Below are 20757 nucleotides of genomic sequence, written 5' to 3'. Positions count from 1 at the left end.
TTTAACCCTTATTCTTTTTTCTTCCTTCCTCCTTTTTAAAAGTATTCCTCCTTAGTTTATAAAATCTAGAAATTTCTCTCTTTTAATTTTGTAAGATTAGTAAATAAGCAATTCTGTTTGTCATTCTCCCCTCTTATAAGTCAGCATCGTTTGTCAATTTTTAAGAACAATCCCAAGACATGGTTTATGAAAAGAAGGAACCGATTGCAAAACAAGTGAGGAAGTTTCTGATTTAACTTCCTGCTGAAATTCCTAGGAAGAAAGACAAAAAGCTGAAGACTCACATAACCCTCATGCCCTAGAGATAATGAAGTGTACGGTAAGATCTCAGTCACCTAGTGGTCTTGGATGAGTATGCTGACTCTGCCTCAGTGAGCTGTGGACCTGGGGGAAATTACCTGCCAACTTTGTGCCTCTGTTTCCAGATCTGCAAAATGGGAATACTAATGCCTGCTTGTAGCGTTATTCTGAGGATTTCCTGGAACAGTATTTATGTATGATCAAGATGACTTGCTCCACAAAACCTAAGTGCAAAAACGTCACATTTCTTGATTATTCTAAATACAGTGAAATCTGGATCTTAACCCTCCACCTACTAAGGCCAGCAAGAAGCTAAATGTCAATTGGCTTATGTGGCTTATGCAGCTGGGAACAGGCCCTTTGTTCCTCGACTCTGTGGTTACAGCCCTTAGCACTGCTCCTTCTGCAGCCCAGCCTCTGTGCAGGTCAGGTCCTCACCACCCACTGGAGCTACTGCTCAAGGCAGGCTTTGGTGATGCCCACTTGGCAGACCTGACAGGAAGCTCATGCACCCCCAGAGAGAAGCCTCTTCCAGAATGTTGCACTCAGATGGGGTGTCCTACCACCTGCAGGAACTTCAGTCCCACAGCTCACAGACTCTGGGGATTCACCCCCTTCCTGGGGTGGATCTTTCTATAATTCCACAGAAGTACCAGGCTGGAGGTCCCCCCACTCTTGGACAGTTCTGGCCCCTTCTTGGGAGGGCCCAGAATTCCCAAACGCTTTATGGAAGCAGTTTCTCCAGAGGCTCCTGGAACATGAAGGAGCTGTTAGCACCACTTTGGGGCTAAAAGAGCCAAGACCTTGGAAAACAAAGACTTGCCTTTCCCTCCAGTGTAAGATGTTGGGGTATATGAGAATGAAACACAAATTTACATGCTGACACATTTGTAAACTATCAAGTGCATGGTGACTATTCCAGGGGCATCACCAGTTTGCCAAATTTCCCCTGTGAAACAGTTTTACTACAGGAAACACAAGAAAATCTTAAAAACATCTGGGATTGCAGGAAGACATGGTTTATGAATTACACAAAACCACACACAGAAGTAAGATGAAAAGTTAGGAAGACAAGATACAAAGAGAGATGCGATAAGAATGGATGGCAAAAAAAAAATGCAATCAAAGAATTAAAATCCCTCATGGAGGTGGAAAGAAGCAAAATTGACAGTGTAGAAAATGGAAATTTTTTTTGGAAGTGAACCTTGAGAGGTCTTTTACAGGAAAAGAGCATAGAGTTAGACATGATAAGCGATCATAAAAAGTGATAGATTCTGATAAATATAAAGAATGCGAATTCAGTTTAAGACTTAACAGTATTACTAATCAAGAAACCAGAACAACAGAAATAAGTGATAATGACTTTATTGAAGAAAATATTTTCAGGCTGGAAAAAGACTGGAGTACATAGATTGACTGGGCTCACAAATTCCAGATAAAATCAATTTTAAAACACCCACACCTAGACACATATTGACAACATTTTTTAGTTACAAAGACCAAAAAAAAAAAGAAGTGCTAAAAGTATCCACACAGGAAATACCACCCCCAAACCCAAACAAGTTGTTGATGGAAGAACAAATACCAGACTGACTTCTGACCTCTTTGTACTACTACAGTCAGAAAACAATGGAGTAGCATCTAAAAGCATTTCATATTCAGCCAGTCAACTTTCATGTGTAAATGACCTTGCTTCCTAATACCCCCTAGTTTTATTACCATAAAACAGCAATCAGACTGATTAGTACTCAAAAGAGTAGTTATTGTATCTTATCCACCGTGGTAATTTAGTTTCTTGATGAGATTCTAAAGTTGTATGTAAATGCCAATTTTATGCCTCCCCATCTCTCTGTGTGTTTTAACTTTGGTTGTAACGATCCTCTAATCTGGCAGTGGGAGTGTTATTTGCTGCTGAGAAAAGAGGTCTGTCTCCCAATGACTTCTTTAACCTCATCTCCCACTGCAAGGGTGGTCCTATTGTTTGCCTTGCCCCTGGGAATTTCTACTTTGTGGGCGTAGTGTTTGCTCAGGTGGAAGAGCTCCACATAGCAAGTCTTTGTCCCTTAATTTTACTCCAAATGCCAAGACTTTGATTTATGAATTATATTGAAAAACTGGTGATTATTAGAGTTAAAAGGCCTCTTACGTCTTCTTGGCTAGCATCCTTCGTTTACAGGTGAAAAAAGAGACCCAGAAAAGAGCCGTCACTTGTCTAGAGTCACAGATTCAGATACGATTCATGTTAGGACCAGCTAGGCTCCTGGTTTTTCTGCATCCCCCACCAGGCTGACACTGATGGACAAGATCTATTGGCAGGCCCAAGTGATCCCATCTTCACCACGATGAAGAAGTTTGTGAGTGGCAGGGCCCAAAGCCTGTGGCATGGCCAAAGGCAAGCTAATGTCCGGTAATCAGAAAGTCAGTGAATTTCCAACAATAAGCAGAGGCACACCTTCAACATAGCACCTCAGAGCCATGGAAAACTCAAGGTATTCATTATAGAAAAGTCCAAGGATACAGAAGACATGCTTTAGCCAGTTTTTCAAAGTTCTTAGAAATTTTGACTTTGGTCAGGGGCACAGTGACTCACCCCTGTAATCCCACCTACTCAGGAGGTTGAGGAGTTCAAGACCAGCCTGGGATGTTTAGTGAGACCCTGTCTCAAAACAAACAAACAAACAAAAAGAAAGAAAGAAAAGTTTGACTTTTAAGGGCTCTAGTAACAAAAACTTCCTTTCTAAGCAAGCAGACTTGGCTCATGACACCTGACATCCTTTCATCAAACACTGGTCCAAATTCAAGGGGCAAAATCATCTCCTGCATTTGTAGATTTCATAGCTTCTCTCCTTAGGGGAGTCATAACCCTTTAGGTTGCAAAAGAGAGAAGCCCTGCTCCAACTAGCCTAATCAAACAAACCAGAAGAAGAAATGAGTTGGTTCGTAACCAAATACCAGGAAGGCAGGGGCGGAATTGGGCCTAGGATTAACTTCTTCATATCCCAAGGAGCATGGCTGCTCACATCTCTGGGCCAACATCAACCCCACTTAAACAGCAGAGAAGAAAGAGGGCATCTTCCACCTGTCGTCAGTGTACAGAATTCCCAGGGGGGACACTGATGGCTGCATAACTGTGGACAAAGGGATGACCCAGCCTGGTTCCATGCTCACCACTCTGTTGAGGAACATTTTCTGTCAGTAAATTAAGGAGAATGAGCAGGAAATGGGCACAGGGCAGATCTACACGATAGCCACTACATTATCCATAGCCGGTGTTGGTTAGTACGGAGTTTATTATCCACCTGTTGTTATTGTCAAATACGTGTTTCCAAGTACAGAGAAAAGAAATTAATAATTCCCCTACGTTGCCTTTACCTTGGCCATGACCAAGCCCGCTTCTGGAAGGTACAGGACACTCTCCAACCTGCCTCCTGCTCAGGAAAGACTGCCAGAGAGCCCGAGGGCTTCGGAAGCTGCATGCGGAAGCAGGTGTCCGCTGGGCTTTCTGGAGACTTTCTCCTCTCTCTTGGAGCTCTTTTGTATTAGTCCGTTTTCATTCTGCTGATAAAAACCTACCCGAGACTGGGTAATGTATAAAGAAAAAGAGGGTTAATGGACTCACAGCACGGTTTTACGTGGCTTGGGAGGCCTCACAATCACGGCGGGAGGCAAAAGGCATGTCTTACATGGCAGCAGACAAGAGGGAATGAGAGCCAAGCAAAAGGGGAAACCTCTTATAGAAACCTCAGATCTCCTTACGCTTCTTCACTACCACCAGAATGGTATGGGGGAAACCATCCCCGTGATTCAGTTATCTCCCACCGGGTCCCTCCCACAACACGTGGGAATTATGGAAGCTACAATTCAAGATGAGATTTAGGTGGGGACACAGCCAAACCATGTCACCTTTCCAGGGGTCTCGATGGTCTCTCTCCCTTCCCCTAGATAAGATAGCAGTAAGGAGGGCAGGATGGTGTGTTCAGGGCTTAGAAAACAAGTTCACTTGGTACCAGGTGAGAACAAACTCATTGTCGGGTCATTAGTGGTGAGGAGACACTCAAGTTCAAGTCTCCAAGATGATGCGTCGTGATGTACTGGGCACGCTGTGGGAATGTGCATCAGCCTTGGAAGGTGTGGCTGTGAGCAGTGTCAGCAACCCAGGTGAGACGTTGTCTCTGCTATCGACAAAGTGGCTGGTGCCTTTTGGGCAAAGCAGGAGCCATGACCTCCACAGGTGAAAACCCTCTGGTCAGCTCATTACTATTTGTTTATGTGCCACAGCCTCAATCTAAACAGTAAGGACTATTACTTTTTGAGTATTCTTTCTGCAAAACACTTTACATACTTGACACCAATATCCTGAAAGGGAAGTATTTTTGTTTAACCCCCTTTCATAGGTAAGAAAAGTGAAACTCAGAGAAGTTAAGTAACTCACCTAAGATCACACAGCAGTGAGTAGCAGAATCTTGATTTGAAGTAAGATCTAACCCCAAAGTTTAGGCTGTTTATACCACATGAGGCTGCAGCTCACAGTGAGCAGATGAAAGAGGGTGATGGTCTCACTGTGGGGACACCTTGGCTTTCTTCCCCAGTCTGCTAGATTGAATTATAGGGCCTTCACTGGGCCTCAAAAGAATAAATTTGGGATTTTGAAAACATAGCCCTTAATTCAATTTGATTGCTAGGACAACCATCTCATTCACAGGCGGGAGGTAAAGAGAGGATGATTAGGTTACTCGTGGTGGCTATAGCTCTGGCTGGAGGAGGGGAGGTTTACAGCCTCCCCGAATGGCTGCTGCAGGGCAGGTAGGAAGGAAGTCTGGGTAGGTAGAGAAGAAAACCATGAGAGGGGACACTTGGGGAGGCAGGTTTCTGAGGTTTGTGCGGGGTGCAAGGGACGGCCACACAATGGATGAACAGATGTCAAATATCTCTGTTTCCGGGAGGAAGCCACACATGGAAAAAAATTCTACCCTAAACAGTTCTCAAGTACACCCACGTCCTGAAACAGCATGGAAAATAAATTAACAAATAGCCTGCTATAAACACAGTGGAGGTGGGAAATTCTATAGTAAACCAGAAAGGAATTCATTTTATTCAAAACTGCTCTGAGAAGTTTGTCTAGGGTGGGTGAATACTTTGAGGCCAGGGCAGCTAGACATCACTGACATCTCTGGCTTTGTCACACCTGGGGGCCCAGAGCTCAATGTGCAGAGAGTGTGTCACCCTTGGGTCCATGGTTTGTGGGAGTTGAGAGGAGTGCAGGCTCCTGAGTCGCTGAGCCCTGTCTTCTTATCTGCAGGGCCCCCAGCCAGGACTGGCACTTGTCACATGGCGTGTGAAGCAAGTGACTCTTGCAAGGAGAGAGTGTGATCAGGAGGGGGGGAAGTTTGTCATCTTGGCTGTGAATCCTATGTCCCACTGACCTTTGTGCCTTGAGAACTCCCTAGATCTCAAAATAGAGTATTTCCTCCTGGGGGGGATCATACCAGCCTCAACGACATCTTGCCAAAACAAAAATTAACTTTAATTTGAATTTACACTAATTTAAAACATGAATATGTGTCATCTGTCATTTTTATAAATAAGATGATATGTTGCAGAAACAAGTAAGGAAGATTTCAAGGCTTCCCAGATCACTAGAAGGTCATGAGTTTAGGTTTTTTGTTTGTTTGTTTGTTTTTTGATAGATTCTCACTCTGTCACCCAGGCTGGAGTGCAGTGGCATGGTCTCAGCTCACTGCAACCTCTGCCTCCCAGGTTCAAGCGATTCTCCTGCCTCAGCGTGCCGAGTTGCTGGGATTACAGGTGCCCACCACCACATCCGGCTATGTTTTTTTTTTTTTTTTTTGAGATAGAGTCTCGCTTTGTTGCCCAGGCTGGAGTGCAGTGGCGCGATCTCGGCTCACTGCAAGCTCCACCTCCTGGGTTCACACCATTCTCCTGCCTCAGCCTCCCGAGTAGCTGGGACTACAGGTGCCTGCCACCACGGCTGGCTAATTTTTTGTATTTTTAGTAGAGACGGGGTTTCACCGTGTTAGCCAGGATGGTCATCCAGCTAATTTTTGTATTTTTAGTAGAGACGGGGTTTCGCCATGTTGGCCAGACTGGTCTCGAATTCCTGACCTCAGGTGATCCACCCGCTTCGGCCTCCCAAAGTGCTGGGATTACAGGCATGTAATAAACTGCGTCCGGCCGAGTTTAGGGTTCTATACGGATTGTGGAAAAACCTCCATTGGGACAAATGTGCCTAGTGCCTTTGTGGCCACTTCCAGCTACAGAACAGTGAGTCAGAAGACTCTACACTTGTGCCACTCACTGGCAGAAATGCCCACCTCTCCTTCTCCCAGGGGAAGCAGGACATGGGTCGTGGCCACCTTCCTTACAGTGCACAGGGGCCTCAAGATTTCCTAACTCTGTCTATTTGGCAAATATTTAAAGACCTTTTTATTTTTTTGAGACGGAGTCTTGCTCTGTCGCCCAGGCTGGAGTGCAGTGGTGCGATCTCGGCTCACTGCAAACTCCGCCTCCTGGGTTCACGCCATTCTCCTGCCTCAGCCTCCCAGGTAGCTGGTACTAAAGGCACCCGCTACCACACCCAACTAATTTTTTGTATTTTTAGTAGAGATGGGGTTTCATCGTGTTAGCCAGGATGGTCCTGGTCTCCTGACCTCGTGATCCGCCTGCCTCGGCCTCCCAAAGTGCTGGGATTACAGGCGTGAGCCACTGCGCCCGGCCCTAAAGACCTTTATCAGTGTATTTAATAACTATTTGTTTAAACAACACTTTTGATTAAGAGATGACCAAAATTAGATACAGGAAAACCCAGGAAAAATACTGTTTCTAGAGAAACATTGGAGAAAAGGTGGGATCATGTAAAGAAACAGGGAAAAACAACAAGCCAAGTAAGCTATTATTCTCCAAAGTGCTTGGGTAGAACACTATTCTTGAGAGAAGGTCATCACAAAAGTATTCGGGGATCAAAACCAGGCTCAGTCTATCGTTGATGGGCATTTGGGTTGATTCCATGTCCTTGCTATTGTGAATAGTGCTGCAATGAACATAGGCGTGCATGTATCTTTGTAAGAGAATGATTTATGTTCCTTTGGGTATATACCCAGTAATGAGATTGCTGAGTCAGATGGTATTTCTGGTTCTAGATCTTTGGTATGTATACACCATGGAATACTACGCAGTCATAAAAAGGAACAAGATCATGTCCTTTGCAGGGACATGGATGAAGCTGGAAGCCATTATCCTCAGCAGACTAATGCAGGGACAGAAAACCAAAAACCACTTATAAGTGGGAGCTGAACAATGAGAACACATGGACACAGGAAGGGGAACAGCACACTGGAGCCTGTCGGGGGATGTGTTGGTGGGAGGGAGAGCATTAGGGAAAATAGCTAATGTATGCTGGGCTTAATACCTAGGTGATGGGTGGATCGGTGCAGCAAACCACCATGGCACATGTTTACTCATGTAACAAACCTGCACATGTACCCCAGAATTAAAAATTAAACTTAAAATTTTTTTAAAAAAACAGGCTCAGAGGAATCCTGTATTGTGGGACTCTGGCTAGCTTTATTTAACCTGGCACTTCACAAACTGACCCAAGATCTCATGGTTCTTGCAATGCTGCATTGTAGTGTATGGAAAGGTGGGAAAGAGATCAGAATGAATATAGACGAGTGTCTTATTCCCATTTAGGCTGCTATAACAAAATACTGTCCACAGAGTGGCTTGTAAATAACACACACATCTATTGCTCACAGTTCTGGAGGCTGGAAAGTCCAAGATCAAGGTGCAGGCAGCTTTGGCGTCTCAGGAAGTTTTGCTTCCTCGTAGACAGTGCCATCTTGCTGTGTCCTCGTGTGGTTGAAGGGGCAAAGGAGCTCTCTCTGGCCTCTTTTGTATGGACACTAATCTCACTCATGAGGGTTCTGCTCTCCCATAACCTAATTACCACCTCTTGGCCCTAACTCCTAATACCATCACCTTGGGGGCTAGGAGTTCCACATATGAATTTTGGGGGCATGCAAAAATTCAGATCATAGCAGTGAGCATCAGCGAAATTTTAGGAAGGAAATCCTAACAGAATTGGGAAATACATTATGCATGATTCAATTCTGTGCAATCTTAGGCCTTGAGAGAACAAGGAGAGAAACTAACAGATTATGTGCTGAGCAATTTTTTTTCTATAGCAGGACAGGCAGAAGAATGCCTTCTTCCACCCAAGCACTGAGCCAAACCACAGTAGAAGAAACAGAATCAAATGAGAGAGATTCAACTGACCAGTTTAAGGCTTATCAGAAAGGAACCAAGACATACCAAAATAGGCCATCCTTGCACAAACACAGACACACAGGGACAAGGCACAAGTGCATCACTTACACCAGCACAGGTGCTAGCAAGAAACCCATTCATATGAACACTTCATGCAGATTTTAAAGGGAAAACTCTTCTTTTAAACATAAAGGATTTTTATCTTTGTAGTATCCACGTTTATTCACTCATTGATTTGATGCAATTTACATGCCAGATGCTTGGTCAGGGCTGAGGATGTGGAGTGGACAAGCCAGGATTGCTGCAGTGATGTGCTCACCACTGGAGAGAGGAATGACTGTCAACAAATCACTACAGGCCCATATGTTAAGTTCTTTAATAGTACGATGACTGAAACTACTGGAGGAACCCAAAATGCGGTCACCCAAATGTATCATGTCCATTTTGATCCCTACAGCAATTAAGCCTTGCTTTCACAGCCGCTGAAGCAGACCAACAGATGGTTGTTTAATTGTTTATAAAACCCAACATTAACTACTGGGCTTGGCAACATATCTCTTCTCCTGAAGCCTCTCAAAGCAGATATCAGACAACAGTCTGGAAGATGCTGAGAAACATCAAAAGATCAAAGGTCGAATCTTGGAATTCAGATCTGTCAGTGACCTGCCTTATAACTTCTGTCAAACTGCAATATGGTGAGATTATTCACATGTTTCACAGCAGTGTTGCATGGAATGACTAATGGCCTTCAGTTGGTTACTGTGTAGATGGTAAAATGGAAAGCTGTTCACAAAATCCCTTTCTAGCAAAGATGCGTCTCTGCCAAGTCACACATGTTGGCCAGAGGTCTGTTTAGGGAACTTGGCCCTCTTCAGAAAAATGCAGTCTCCTTGTTCCTGGCCACATTTTAATGTTGCCTTACCTTTTAGCTTATGAAGCTTCAGGCTGTCTGTACAAATGCTGTCCGTTTTAATAGAGTGCTAATTGCAGTAATGGGCAGGGCACTTAACGTCTGTAATCATCACATCAATGCCACTTGGCTTAATCCTTGAAAATGGACAACAAGCTATTACTAAGCCATAAAAATCGCAAATTGTGTGTGCTGACCTAGAGACACCTCCAATCAATGAGAAGCAGCCTGAGAGCCACCAAAGGCTCTTCAATGTCCAGCTGTCACCAACATTCCCCAAGAACTTCAAAGATTTTAAAGGCCACCATTTCCACGCACATGTCTCTTGGCATTGCTGCTGTTTACACTACGTGGAAGCTGGACACTCAGCCTGTTTCGGGGGGACCCACGCGAAAGCTTCTGCCCTAGGTGTGGTAAGTATATATTGATGTGTAGTGTGAACACAGCCTTTGTAGCTTCCCCGCCCTCTGCCTGGGGAATGGATAGCTCCGATTGCAATCTTCCTTCCCCAGCAGCCTCTTCCTTATCCTCCTGGGTTCAACTTCAACATCACATGCTCAGACTTTCAGGCTCCAGGACTTATACCAGCACCGACTCTCCCTCCTGGTTCCCAGGCCTTCAGCATTAGACTGGGAGTTATAGGATTGGCTCTCCTAGTAAAGGGCAAGATAGATATATTCTTTTATATATAATATATAACACAATGGCTGTCTGTCTGCATGGGTTCTAAATATTCTGATTCAACCAACCATGGATCAAAAATATTCAAAAAATAGAAAAATGACAATACAACAATACAAATAATTCAAATTAAAAAGACAGTATAACAACCATTTACATTGTATTAGGTGTTAGAAGTAATCTAGAGATGATTTAAAATATAGAAGAGAATGTGTATAGGTTGTATACAAATACTACATCATTTTATTTAATGGACTTGAGCATCTGAGGATCTTGGTATCTGCGGGGATCCTGGAACCAATCCCCTGTGAGTACCTAGGGATGGCATGACTATGTATGATATATCTTTGTAAAGGGATTAGCCAGATGGTGGGAGCCCTTGTTTCCTTACCAAAGAATCTGAAGTTGATCTGGTCAGTGGAAAGTTTCTGGAAGAGTATTGCATGATTAGAATTTTGTTTGTTTTACACACACCACACATGCACACGCACACACACACACACAAGATTGACCAATCTGTGTGGCAGGAAGTAGATTAGAAGAACACAGGATTAGAAAGCTTGCTTGATAACAGGTCACAAATGCTGCCAAGTGTGTAGTCAAAAAAATCTGGACTTACTTTCTAGACCAAGTGTCCAGATCTTAAAAGTTTTCAGAGGTTGCGTAAGTAGCAAATGTGTGAAGTCTGTGAACGTGATTGCCCTGTTTAAATTTAGAATGTCAAAATGCTGCATTTTTCCAACCAACCAGTCACATCAGTGGCTGACAACTGCTCTGTGAGCTTGATCCTTGCTGTAGGAAATGGGGAGCCATAGACGACTCTTGGGGAGGGGGAATTGTAGCAGATGCTGTTGGTGTTCTCTGCCCAGATCCCATTGGTCCACTCTTAGAGTTGCCTGCAGACAAGTCCCCTTGAGCTGGTATCTTCCAGCATCTTTGCCTGACAGCATTCTCTGGGCTGGCCCCCTAGAGACAGGCTAGAAGTGCCAGGACATTACAGCGTTGGGAGCATCCTCAACCAGTGAAGGACAGAAGCTGCTGGATAAACACCCCAGCCTTCTGGCTCCATGATAGGTCATTGCTGAGGTTTACACCGTGTTTTGAGGTGTCCTGGAAGAATTGAGCCTCGGTTGCTCACAGCAGTATTTTTGTTATAAATGCAACTTTATTAGCTGTCTTAGGTGGGGTCACCTGAAAAATAGACCCTGCCATGTGCAGTTGCCTGCAAGAAGTTTATTAGGGAATTCCTTTGAGACCACCACCTATGAAGAAGAAAGTAGGATTGGATAGAAGGTAGTTGTTGAACTGTGGTGCCATTAAAGCTTCAGAGGATCCCACGGGAAGCTCTGGTGCTGGGATAGTCCTTCAGAGTTGACCTATTGAGGCCAAGGTGGGGTCAGGGCTTTATATCCTCTATTGATTAGTCAGTGGATGTGGATGCCCCTGGTTGGGATCTGGGTTAAGGCTGTTCTCTGCTGCTGAGCACAGTTCCTGGCTCGAGACTCAGCTAAAAGCCATCAACCAGCAACACTCCCAACAGCTGCGAGAGTGAGGACCTCAGTCCTGAGGGGGAATCTCGGCAGTGCACCATACCATTCATTGGCCTCCGCCTCTTCCCTGTCTTCCTTCTTTAACCCCTCTCTATCCTAGGGGTCATCTTCCAAATGAACTACCTACACCCAAATTCTTATTTCAGGGTTACTTTTGGGGAAACCCAAACAAAGGCAGGAATGGCATGATCTGCACTTTTGTCTCTCCATGTAGCAAAGCTGCACCTGTATTCCCTGAAGTTGAAAAAAAGAGCCAACTAGAAAATAAATTAGGATAACAACAAAAAAAACAAACAAAAAAAGTAGACACCAATATGGTAGCAGTATATACAGTAGATCAGACGATTGACAGACTGTCCAAATAGACCAGAGAAAAGATGTTGCCAGTTGTCCAGGGGCATGGGATTAAATTAAAAGGATGCCCAAGGGAAAACAGGAACTGAGACAGAGGTGAAATTCCCATTAATGGAAGTAATGTAGGCAAAAGTGGGGAATTGTATGCAGGTGAGAGAGGTTAATATGGTTTAGAAATTTGGCCCTTTAAAGTCATGGTGTGCTGTCAAGTAGAGCTTCCCTCGGCCAGGTGGATATTATACCAATTTACGAATTACGTATATGGAAGTGGTAGGTTGATATGATAGAAGAGATTATAAAAAATTGTTAGTGTAATCCCAGCACTTTGGGAGGCCAAGGCGGGTGGATCACCTGAGGTCAGGAGTTTGAGACCAGCCTGGATAACATGGCAAAACCCTGTCTCTACTAAAAATACAAAAATTAGCTGGGTGTGGTTGCACGCACTTGTAATCTCAGCTACTCAGGAGGCTGAGGCAGGAGAATCACTTGAACTTGGGAGGTGGAGGTTTCAGTGAGCCGAGATTGCGCCATTGCTCTGTAGCCTGGGCAACAAGAGTGAAACTACGTGTCAGAGAAAAAAAAAAAAAAATTGTTATGGGAGAGAGGACGGAAATGGAGACATCAACTAACAATCTCCGAGCATCTACAATGTACCAGATATCATGCTAGGCTGGGGACAGGTCTTTAGAAAAGATCAACATTTACAGGATTTTTTTTTTTTTTTTAAAGGAGGCAGACAATTGAGAAGAGCAATCAGCAATGGCAAATCACAAATCCACCAGCTACGACCTTTCTATCCTCTTAAAGCTTCAGAGGATCCCACGGGAAGCTCTGGTGCTGGGATAGTACTTCAGAGTTGACCTATTGAGACCAAGGTGGGGTCAGGGCTTTATATCCTCTATTGATTAGTCAGTGGATGTGGATGCCCCAGGTTGGGATCTGGGTTAAGGCCGTTCTCTGCTGCTGAGCGCAGTTCCTGGCTGGAGACTCAGCTAACAGCCATCAACCAGCAACACTCCCAACAGCTGGGAGAGTGAGGGCCTCAGTCCTGAGGGGGAATCTCGGCAGTGCACCATACCATTGGCCTCCGTCTCTTCCCTGTCTTCCTTCTTTAACCCCTCTCTATCCTAGGGGCCATCTTCCACATGGTCTGCCCACTGCAGACATCACTAATTGATCAGTTTTCTCCACAGAGCTTGGACTTGCCTCAAAATCCTTCTCCACATCGTGCTCTAGGAAGTGATTCTAAATCATGAGATTTAGTCCTTGAGAGAAAAACTCTGCTATTCTATATTATGGAAGCCAAGAGAAGAAAGGCTTGCACAGAGGAGACAGCGTGTGGGAGCCATTTTCAATATAATAGACACAGAAGCCTCTCTCTCTCTTTCCCGATTTTTAAATTTTTTTAAACAAAGCCTGTAAAAAGCACACTGGGGGCCAGATGCGGTGGCTCATGCCTGTAATCCCAGCACTTTGGGAGGCCAAGGCGGGTGGATCACTTGAGGTCAGGTGTTCAAGACCAGCCTGGCCAACATGGTGAAACTCTTCTCTAATAAAAATACAATAATCAGCCGGGTGTGGTGGCACGCCTGTAATCTCAACTACTCGGAAGGCTGAGGCAGGAGAGTCGCTTGAAACAGGGAGGCGGAGGTTGCAGTGAGCCGAGATTGCACCACTGCACTCCAGCCTGGGTGACAGAGTGAGACTCCGTCTCAAAAAAAAAAAAAGAAAAAAAAAAACAATAACCAACCAAACAAACAAAAAAGCACACTGGGCTAAATCAACAAGGGGTCTTGTGGAGCAGGGAAAGTTTTGAGGAGAAGGAGCAGCAGCAGGGCAGCAGTCAAAGTGCAGGGTTGCAAGCAGAGGCTGACATCCAGATACGTGCTGAAGGGAGCACTGAACCAGTATTTTTTTTTTTTTTTAAGATGAGGTCTCGCTCTTGTTGCCAAGGCTGGAGTGCAGTGGCACAATCTTGGTTCACTGCAACCTCTGCCTCCCAGGTTCAAGCAATTCTCCTGCCTCAGCCTCCCAGGTTGCTGGGATTACAGGCGTGCGCCACCACGCCTGGCTAATTTTTGTATTTTTAGTAGAGACAGGGTTTTGCCATGTTGGCCATGCTGGTCTCGAACACCTGACCTCAGGTGATCCACCTGCCTCGGCCTCCCAAAGTGCTAGGATTACAGGCATGAGCCACCACACCTGGCCAAGCCTGGAAGTTTTAAGCTGTAATTGGTGAGTTCCTTGTAGCACACTGTGGTGCTATAATACATATCCTGAGAAATAAAACAATTAGATTTTGGGAGGCAGTTCACAATTACATTCTCTCTGTGGATAAAATTTTATTTAATTTTCCAAACCTGCTTTAAGGACACAATGATCACTGAGTTTCTAAGATATATTAGATTGGCCCAGACGCAGCAGGAATTTTGTTTGCATATTCCACAGGTGCATTTGGTAGACATTGGAAAAGCTTGACAAAAAAAAAAAATTCCCTAACTGCAAGCATTTGTCAGCCTAGAACAAGGTCTTCTGCTTTCCATATTCATGACGTTTGACATCAGACACGTCAGATAAAACCAGAGATGGCTGGGCGGGCGGAAGGAAACGAGCCCAGCAAGGGGTCAGCCCCAGGAATCATCCCAGCTCTGGCTCTAACTTGGGTTTGACCTTGGCAAGTTGCTTGACTTCCGTGGTCCTTTGTTTCCTCATCTGGAAAATGACAGTCCCAGCCCCGGGCGCTGTGGTTGAAAGTCTGTGATTCATCTACAGCCAATCCATCTTTACCCCCAAATTCATCAGACTGAGTCCTCATCAATAATTTATATCCACCTGGAGGTCAGCTCTGCATAGAATCAAGTTTCTCTTCTTGTTCTGCTTCCAGTGGAATTAAAAGTCCCTTGGCCCCTGCCTTCTAATGACACCATCCAAAGTCTGTAAGTTTTAGAGGTTGCAGTTGATGACATCTAAGGTGCTTTCAAAGCCCAGCATTTCTAGGAAAGGGAGCATCAATATTAATTAAGGGCTGGCAGCTCTCAGGATTCCTTAGTATTCTAAAAAATGTGCAAGCTCTCTGGTCCTGTGTGCCCCGGAGGAATTTGCATATACCTGCAGATCTGGTTACTGTATCAATTGGGCAACATCCAAAGGCCACAACACTCTCCTTCCTGCATTTTAAGTGTGTTCTTACTGAAAATTGTGATCAGTACCTAAAGAATTAAGCAAACTCCTGGCCAAAACCATTTAAAGTCAATGGGTTAACTTGAAAAACTTAACAGTTATGACTGTCCCTAAATGACAAACCAGAGATCAGTGCTGGGTCATACATTTCTTCAAATGTTGTGCCTTAAATAGCTGCAGGACAGACAGTAAGGCAAGGGAGAAACATCTAGACTCCATCCAGAGGCGAGCTTCCTTCAGAGCTGATTCCTTAGCCCAGGGATGGGTACGCCCCTTGGCTCTTGGGATCCCAGACTTGTCATCGGCTCCTCTGCTCTTCCTACACTTATTTCCAGGGTCTGCTTTCTCTGTTCCTTTCTCAAAGGGTGGTAGCCCTCCAAATTCGCTCATCACCCTCTTCTTTCATCATTTTATTTACTATTCCAAGGCTCTTCCGTTTTCTGGACTTAAAAATGCCTCTGTTGCTGATGAGAAGCATACGTCGTCCCCAGAAGCTCATACACCGGTGGAAAAAGCAGGAGTCCATGTGCCTCCCACCCAGCACATGCTCCTGCAGTCTAAAGCCACGTGAATAGCACCACTGACCACTCTGTTGCCTGAGCTGCAAACCCGGATCCACCGCAGATTTCTTCCCTCTCACCCCTAGAAGGTGACCACATCCTTTTCAAGCCACCTCCCTTCTCCCCGCTGCCACTTTCTCTCCATCTCGACTGCTGCTGCCTTAATTTGGTACTTTTATCCTCTCTCACCTGGACTATTTCCACAGCATTGCCTATATTTCTACCAACCCCCACTCAGACCTTGCCCTTTCCTCTGCAGTCAGGATGAGCTTTCTCAAATGAAAGTCACATTTTGGCAGGGCGTGGTGGCTCATGTCTATAATCCCGGCATTTTGGGAGGCTAAGATTAGAGGATTGTTTGAGCCCAGGAGTTCGAGACCAGCCTGGGCAACAAAGTGAGACCTCTGTCTCAACTAAAAAATTTTAAAAAAATTATCCAGGTATGCTGATGGATAATTGTGGTCCTAACTATTCTGGAGGCTGAGGTGAGACGATCATTTGAGCCCAGGAATTTGAGACTGCAGTATGATCATGTCATTGCACTCCAGCCTGGGCGACAGAGCAAGGCTCTCTCTCTCCAAAAAAAAAAAAAAAAGAAAAGAAAAGAATATCACATGGTGCTTCCTTTTGCTGGTGTCTCTTCTTAACTCTGCAGATGAAGTCCTTTATTTCCAACCCCAGGAATCCATGCATCTTCTGGTGGCTGTTGCACACCTCATCTGTAGCCTCGTAGGCTGCTCTGTCTACCCAGAGAGCCTCTTCCTTTGTTTTTCTGGTGGGCTCTTATTCATCCCTCAAGACCCAATTCGAGTTGTACCTCCTCTGTGAAGACAGCTTTCACCCCAGCCCATCATCCCCTTCTCCATAAGCCACAATGTGTGTGCCTTGTTCTCACCTCCAGCCCTTACTGGGGTTTCTCATGTAGCTGCAGTCAGACGGCAACTGGGACTGGAATCACCTGAAGGCTCACTCTCTCATATGGCTGCCATCTCTCTCTGTCTCTACGTCTCTGCATGTCAGAGTAGTATGGCTTCTTCTGTGGCAGCTTAGAGCTCCAGAGGCACGTGGAGAAAGAGAGAGGGAGAGAGGACATGAGGGAGAACCGTCAGCCTTTTTTGACGCACCCTCAGAGGTCGCAAAGGCCTGCCCAGATGAAGGCGAGAGGATGTAGACTCCAACTCTTTTTTCTTTTTCTTTTCATTTCTTTTTTTTTTTTAAGACGGGATCTCACTGTTTCCTAGGCTGGAGTGCAGTGGTCTGATCATGGCTCACTGCAACCTTGACCTCCCAGGCCCAAGCAATCCTGCCACCTCAGCCTCCTGAGTAGCTGGGACTATAGGTGTGCACCACCATGCTCGACTAATTTTTAAAGTTTTTGTAGAGATGGGGTTTCCCTAAGTTGCCCAGGCTGGTCTCAAACTCCTGGCCTGAAGCAATCCTCCCATCTTGGCCTCCCAAAGTGCTGAGATTACAGGCGTGAGCCTGAACCTGGCCAAGACTCCACCTCTTGATCGGAGAACTGCAGGATTTTGGAACAGCATGAAGGTCTGGACATTTTATGAGCATTTTAGAAAATACAGCCAGCTTTGTCCTACCGTGAGTTCTTGGTTATCAGCATCCTACTAAATAGTGCCTTTGCATATCTATGGCAGATGGCCCCTGTTGCTGAAAAAGGCCATTAAACATCACCTTGAGGGACCTGAGCAGTTGCTGAACCACCAGAGAGAGCTTGAGATTTTCCAGAGTCACCCATGGATGATGGGAGTTGCTCATTACTTGGAACAGAAGGAACCAGCTCCCTAGGGCTCCCACTGGGCTCCTGGTCAATGCTGCCATAAACTGGCTGGCTTTGCTTAGGCAACCTGTTGGCTGCAAGTGCCTCACATCAAAACCAGGGGCTGACCTAAATCATGCCTACTTTAGGCATTCTGTGGTTTGATCGGAATGAACAAGATTCGGCCAAGTCCCCAGATTTACCATAGGAATGTTTTCAACTGCATGGCTCTTCACCTGGACTGTGGATTTTTGGTGTGTGGCTTGCAGGGAATTACAGTGGCCACGCGTCCACCCTAAGCACCAGGCCTAAGCCAGAAGCAGAGAGAAACCAACTCAAGGCAGAGGAGCACTGGGAGGGAGAAAGGTGTGGGGAGAGGACTAACACGACAAGAGGAGACAAACAGATTAAAAAGAGCTTGAGGCCTGGGCGCAGTGGCTCACACCTGTAATCCCAGCACTTTGGGAGGCCGAGGCCAGCAGATTGCCTGAGCTCAGGAGTTCGAGTCCACCCTGGGCAACATGGCAGAACCCCATCTCTACCAAAAATACAAAAATTAGCCAGCCGCGGCGGCAGATGCCTGTAATCCCAGCTACTTGGGAGGCTGAGGCAGGAGAATCGCTTGAACCCGGGAGGTGGAGGTTGCAGTGGGCCAAGATCGTGACAGTGCACACCAGCCTGGGCGACGGAGGGACACTCCACCTCAAAAAAAAAAAGCAGCGGAGGCGGTTGGCATGGTCTCCACATCACCAGGGCGGTGACCTCCATTGATCTTACCAAGATGAGGAAAATTGAATAAGCCTGGTGCCAGCTTGTCTCCGCCCCCCACCCCAAGACAGGTGTTTCCTTCTCTTCGCAGGATCCAGTGTTTAACATAACTACACAAGCTTGACCAGGCCAAAGTATCCCATGGAGACAACCCTCAGGTGGTCAGAATTAAATCAGAATTTTAATGTCACTGACTTGGCTTAACTTGATTACTGACTGACCTATCTGGTTGAAACAAGAGGCATATTTTTCCGTTGTGCAAATGATTAATAATAATGTTTTTAAAGCTGAAGAATTAAACATCAACTTAGCATAAGAACCAGGGTCATTCAAAATACCCTAGCAATTTTAGGAAATCATGAATTTTGTTATTGTCACTTAAAGCGGCATCATGGTATAGTCTGCAGGTTTTTACCTTTTTAGTGGACCCCACGGCCACAAAAATAATTAGATGGAGGAAAGGTTGATTAAAATAGTGTGAGGAGAGCTGCAGCTGTCTTCTACCAGGCTGGTCTTGCAAATTCAGTGGATTCCACTAAACGCTGTTAAGAAGGCCAGTAACCCATTTACGTATGGATTATTCATTTCAAACAGTATGTATTGGTTGCTTTCCAGTAGGCCAAGTGCTGGGGACAAAAACTAATAAAATGCACCCCTTCCAAGTGTATGACATCCCTTTTATGTTATAAATTCATACATGTATATTGAAGGACGTTTAGAAAATTGAAAACCCACCTTCTAATACCACTATTGTTAGTGTTTTAATGTATTTTCTTCTTGGGTACATAAAATACTTAGTTGTAATAACATTGAATATAAAACTTTTAGCCCAGCCTGGGCAACATAGCAAGATCCTGTCTCCAAAAAAAAAAAAAATGAGCCAGGCATGGTGGCATATACTTGTAGCAACAGAGCAAGACCCCATCTCTAAAAAACAAAAAACACCTTTACCTTTTACCCTGCTTATTTTGTTTTCCATAAGACCCTCTTCTTAATGCTACAGCTAGAATGCTAAAAGGCAGAGCTAAGAGTTTCTCAGAATATTCCAAATGCAGGAGTATGTTAATGAATCAGTGCCCCTGAGCCCAGGAGTTCAAGGCTGCAGTGAACTGAGATTACACCACTGCACTCCAGCCTGGGTGACAGAGCAAGACTCTATCTCTAGAGAAAAAAAAAAAATTCAATCAATCAGTCAATCAATGAAAACAAAGGCTTGGTGTTTTGAGAAATCCCGTACAGGGTTTTGTTTGTTATTCTAAGATATTCACCAGCCCTTCCCTCATTCCCCACCATACAGACCCACCACAGCATTGCCCACGTGGGGAAGAGAAAATGATAAGCCAACAACGGAGTTTCCCACACCACCCATGAGGCCCAGTTTGTAAGGAGTCAGCTGTCCGCCTGAGCACCCCGCTCCTCTTAAGGACGCAGGTGGCTTCAGTGGGTTATAATCAAAGAGCGCTGGGCTCCTGGAGGCACTGCCTACCTTTTCTTGTTTTTCTTTTTTAGGCTTCTGCAGTGCTGCTTAGGGAGAGGTTGTTATTTGAGGCTCCAGTCCTGCTTCGTGTTATCTTGAGGATGGCCTGAATCAGTATTGCACCCGACACCAAAGAAACCTTTTATGCTTTGTTCAGATATCAATCATCAATAGATAAAATCGTACAAATCCAATAATAACCTCTCGCTGTGCTGGGGTTTGTACAGGAAGAGCTCTAAAACCTTAAAGCAATGCCAAAACCTTCCAGCAGAAACCACACCCCCTCGAGGGGACAAACCCCAATCCCTCCGCCAGTCTGTCCTTTGTCGCTGTCATTTGATTTGCCCAGTCACCAGTGGTAGATCCAGGGCTGTGGGGCTTGGAGTTTATGAAGTTTGGGAGCCTTATATGCAGGAAAGCAAATACATTCATCATACAGAATTTTGTAAAGGGAGGGTTCCAGGTAAGTGAGAGGTCCCTTCACTTTATTTTTTAATTTATTTTTTTGAAACAAAGTCTCTCTCTGTCGCCCAGGCTGCAGTGCAATGGTGCGATCTCGGTTCACTGCAATCTCTGCCTCCCAGGTTCAAGTGATTCTCCTGCCTCAGCCTCCCAAGTAGCTGGGATTACAGATGCCTGTCACCACGCCCGGCTAATTTTTGTATTTTTAGTAGAGTCGGGGTTCCGCCATGTTGGCCAGGCTGGTCTCGAACCCTTGACCTCAGGTGACCCTCCCACCTTGGCCTCCCAAAGTGTTGGGATTACAGGCATGAGCCACCGTGCCTGGCCTTACTTGACTTCATTAGGTTTACAGTGAACCCAACCCTGCCTGTCCTGACACATCCCTTTCCTGGGGGAAGTGGCCTCCCCATCTGTAATTTACTCCGCGATAAAGGATGTCAGGACGGCCTGGGGGAATA

General features: G+C 45.3%; 1 protein-coding gene across 1 annotated transcript in view; it reads right to left on the bottom strand.

The window, feature by feature from the left end:
- PPP1R3B (protein phosphatase 1 regulatory subunit 3B) overlaps positions 1 to 20757 on the bottom strand; it is a 43592-nt gene that overhangs the window by 21398 nt on the left and 1437 nt on the right. The gene's annotated exons all lie outside the window — the stretch shown is intronic.

The sequence above is a fragment of the Hylobates moloch genome, unplaced genomic scaffold (assembly GCF_009828535.3).
Source record: "Hylobates moloch isolate HMO894 unplaced genomic scaffold, HMol_V3 SCAFFOLD_8, whole genome shotgun sequence".
Lineage (NCBI taxonomy): Eukaryota > Metazoa > Chordata > Mammalia > Primates > Hylobatidae > Hylobates > Hylobates moloch.
This window is presented reverse-complemented; position numbering and strand designations above follow the sequence as displayed.